Source organism: Phoca vitulina, unplaced genomic scaffold, assembly GCF_004348235.1.
Source record: "Phoca vitulina isolate PV1807 unplaced genomic scaffold, GSC_HSeal_1.0 scaffold58, whole genome shotgun sequence".
NCBI lineage: Eukaryota > Metazoa > Chordata > Mammalia > Carnivora > Phocidae > Phoca > Phoca vitulina.
In genome coordinates this window covers 6,412,136-6,416,823 of record NW_022589761.1, presented here as the reverse complement: position 1 = coordinate 6,416,823, position 4,688 = coordinate 6,412,136, and positions in this window count along the sequence as shown.

Here is a 4,688-nt window from a genome sequence, read left to right as displayed (position 1 = left end):
TTTGTTTTTTTAAAGATTTTATTTATTTATTTATTTATTTATTTATTTATTTATTTATTCGAGAGAGAGAGAGAGAATGAGCGATGAGGAGGGGCAGAGAAAGAAGCAGACTCCCCACTGAGCAGGGAGCCTGATGTGGGGCTAGATCCTAGCACCTGTCGATCATGACCTGAGCTGAAGGCAGACACTTAACCAACTAAGCCACCCAGGTGCCCCAAGAATCTTTTTTTTAATTTTTTTTTTGTTTTGTCCTTACAAAAAGTGAAAATACTCAAATAGAAGAATACAGAGTATAGAAAACTGTAAGAAAACATTTTGAGTATCTTCACTCAAATATGCATGTTAATCATTTTTGTGTATTTCCTCCTAGCTTCTAAATTTTTAAAAATTCATACTTTATGGGGCGCCTGGGTGGCTCAGTCAGTTAAATATCTGACTCTTGATTTCAGCTCAGGTCATGATCTCAGGGTCCTGGGATTGAGCCCCAAGGCAGGCTCTGCGCTCAGCAGGGAGCCTGCTTGAGGATTCTCTCCCTCTCCCTCTGCCCCTCCCCCCACTCACACAAACACTCTCTCTCTAAAATAAATAAATATTTTTTAAAAATTAATACTTTGGGACACCTGGGTGGCTCAGTTGGTTAAGCGACTGCCTTCGGCCTGGGTCATGATCCTGGGGTCCTGGGATCGAGTCCCATATCGGGCTCCTTGCTCAGCAGGGAGCCTTCTTCTCCCTCTCTCTCCCTCTGCTTGTGCTCTCTCTGTCAAATAAATAAAATCTTTAAAAAAAAATTAATACTTTATTATGGAAAACTTCAAATATGCACAAAAGTAGAAAGTACAGTGAACTCTCACAATTCTCATCACTCTGCTATAAAAACCATCAATGCATGACCAGTCTTACTTTGCCCATATCCACACCCACTTCCCCTTTCATTGGATTCTTTTTTTTTTTCTTTTGTGCATCCTTTTGAAAGCAGAACTTAGGTCATATGATTATCTGTAAATATTTCAGTAATTATCTCTAAAAGAATTTAAAAAGATACCTATATGTCAGTAGAAATTTATAATCTTGAGCCATTAGTAGGGAGGACAATAACATTTTATACTAAATGTGGCTTAAGCTTATACTTACGATTCTCACTGTGATTGCAGAGACAGTTGTCTCACATGTATTAGAAGAATCAGGAATTTAGGAAAAGGTTTTCCTATGAACAACATTCTTAACCCAAAAGTTCTCTCTTTCCTTTTCAAAAAAGGAAAATTTTCAGGTGCAATTGTGAGATGTGAAGATTGCTTTGTTTGTTTTTATTTTAAAAAATTGACTGAATTAGGGGCGCCTGGGTGGCTCAGTCATTAAGCGTCTGCCTTCGGCTCAGGTCATGATCCCAGGGTCTTGGGATCGAGCCCCGCATCGGGCTCCCTGCTCAGCTGGAAGCCTGCTTCTCCCTCTCCCACTCCCCGTTTGTGTTCCCTCTCTCGCTGTCTCTCCCTCTGTCAAAAAATAAATAAAATCTTAAAAAAAAAATTGACTGAATTGGTACAACTCTTACCATAATTCTAAATCCTTGATGTGTTGAGAATTGTATTTGCTTCTTTGCTCCTAGGAGACAGATATTTGTTTAATAAATAATAAGTAATAACAGGTAGTAAATCTGAGTTAATAAATTAGGCAAATGATAGAACATTTTTGTGGGGAGAAGATGGAGGTGGGAAACCTTCCCTTTACCAAAAAAAAATTTTTTAGATAGATATAGATATGAAATTCCACACTTAGAAGTCACTATGCCTTAAACTGTAGCTGAAGGAGAATTCCATAAGTCATTCCAAAGAATTCACATATTTTTAAAAAATATTTTACTTGGGACATCTGGGTGGCTCAGTTGGTTAAATATCTGCCTTCAGCTCAGGTCATGATCTCAGGGTCCTCAGATGGAGTCCCACATCGGGCTCCTTGCTCAGCGGGGAGCCTGCTTCTCCCTCTGCCTGCTGCTCCCCCTGCTTGTTCTCTCTCTCTCTCTCTGACAAATAAATAAATGAAATCTTTAAAAATACATATTTTATTTTACTTATTTATTTGAGAGAGACAGAGCATGAGCAGGGGGAGGGGGAGAGGGAGAGGGAGAAGCGATGTGGGGCTCAATCCCAGGACCCTGGGATCATGACCTGAGCCGAAGGCAGACGCTTAACGACTGAGCCACCCAGGTGCCCCTCCTTCCATATTTCTAATACATCTTGTGTAAGAACGTATTTAAAGTTTAAAAATAGTCTGCCTGGCCTCTCAAGCCAGAAACAGGCTGTCAGCTAAGACTTCTTGACCTTATCTCCTATGTTTAAAATAGTAGCTTTAGAACCAGGTCTGGACTCTGTCACTAGCTAGATGAGGATAGTCTATCCTCACTAAGCTTTTCAGTTTGTAGCTCATAGTAGTACATCATGGAGTTATCATGAACACTTAAATGTGAAGGCGTACCTAGCAGTGTTTCCAGCACACAGAAAACCTAAAATCAGAAAAGAAAGTTTGATATTATGTAACCACTCAAACTTAAGTAATTGCAGGCATACCCAAACTGAGTCATTCCTAGTCCCATAATTAAGTTCCTCTAACTGTCCTCCCTCTCAGTGAGTGGCCTGCATTGCCCATCCAGTTCCCCAGGCCAGACACCCAGGGACCATCCTTGGCCTCCCTCTCCCTGATAATTCTGAAATCTACTTTGCTTTTCCTCTAGGACACATCTGGAACACACACGTCCCTTTTCTGAGTATCAGAAAGAGGTACTTTAGAATAATAGGCCCATGGAGCACCTGGGTGGCTCAGTCGGTTAAGCATCTGCCTTGGGCTCAGGTCATGATCCCGGGGTCCTGGGATTGAGCCCCGCATTGGGCTCCCTGCTCAGCAGGGAGTCTGCTTTTCTCCCTCTCCCTCTGCAGTTCCCCCTGCTTGTGCTCTCTCTCTCTGTCAAATATATAAAAATAAAATCTTTTAAAAAAAAATAGAGTAATAGCCTCTGCAGCCAGAATTCTTGAGTTTATATCCAAGGGCTGCTACTTACTGTGTAACCTTGAACTAGTTTCATACTTTGTAACTAGGCAGTACTTTTGTTGTAATGATGTAAATAATATATGCCTAGGACATGCCTGAAACATAGTAAAAGTTGAGTACATTTACTTTTTGTTCAACTCATTTCAACAATATTTATTGAGAACCTACTACTATACTCCAAGCACTATTCTAGGCCCTGGGGATACAGCAGTGAACAGAACAGACAGAAAGCCCCACCTTTGTGGAGGTTGTATTCCAACGGGGAAAGAGAGAATCATATAGTGAGTAGATTTTACAGTGTGTTGGAAGATGACATGTCCTAAGGTGAAAAAAGGGCAAGGTAAAGGAGACTGAGAATATGAGGGAGGTACAAGGAGAGTTATCACGATTTAGTATCATTACCACATTATCTAATAATTATATTCATTAACTGTGCATGTTTCTTATTAATAACATTGTTACTATTTATAATTACTATGCCAAATATTATGCAGTATAATCAATAATTATTTTTTATTATTACCATTTTTATCATTGCCTTAATTCAGGCCTCATCATCTCTTATCTGCCACCAAAGAGCTGGAACTAAAATTAAATATAAGCACATCACATCGGGGCACCTGGGTGGCTCAGTCGTTAAGCGTCTGCCTTCGGCTCAGGTCATGATCCCGGGGTCCTGGGATCGAGCCCCATGTCGGGCTCTCTGCTCAGCGGGAAGCCTGCTTCTCCCTCTCCCTCTGCCCCTGCTTGTGTTCCCTCTCTCGATATCTCTCTCTGTCAAATAAATAAATAAAAGAAAAGAAAATAAAAAATATAAGCACATCACATCAATAGTCTTTCCTCACTTAAGGAATAGAGGGCAAGCTCCTTAATTTAGCACAAAGTCGTCCCCCCTGACCCCTCAACCTTGGACCTATGTGACCTGCTGGGCTCACCAGCTCCATCTCTTAGCCCTCCCACTGGAAGTACCCAAGCTGCTTCAGCTCATCCTCACAGCACATTATTTCCTGTGATGTGATAGAGTGAGAGGACAAGGTCACTGTGATCTCATCTGAAATGAGAGAGAAGGATGCTCTGCAACCACAAAAATAACAAAACATTGAGGTACAGGGTAATGACTGTTCTAGCTTCGGGTACTCAAAGTAAAGATAAGAACTGTTTCAGTGTTGATAAACATAATAGATTACATTTAGAAAATAAAGGAACATTTTAGAGTCCATTTTAGTCACCAAAGTTTCTTGAAACATGCAGATAATGTTCAGTGTGAAAATTAATCATGACTTATAATTGTTTGCCTGACAGAAAAGATCTTCGACTTCCTAAGATAGGGTGTCAAGGTCATTAGTTTACTTGGCCAACTTCCTACTTTCTATCCTCATGTGTCCCCAGTGGAAGCGTTCTCTCTGGGGACAAAGATCTTCAAATCAGCAGAGTTCAAAGTTTCCAGGAAAGTAAGGAAAAATTCTGCCAGTTATTGGGTGTAACAATGAGAGGAGCCACTCCTCCTTCCATTCCTTGATTCCCAGGTCCATGTATTTGGCTATGGGGGAGACAGCACCATATGATGGTCTCTGAGTCAAAGCATATACTAAATCCTGTGAAAACAGAACTCCATCTTTCCAGGTTGTTGACTCCCAACTGGCGCCATA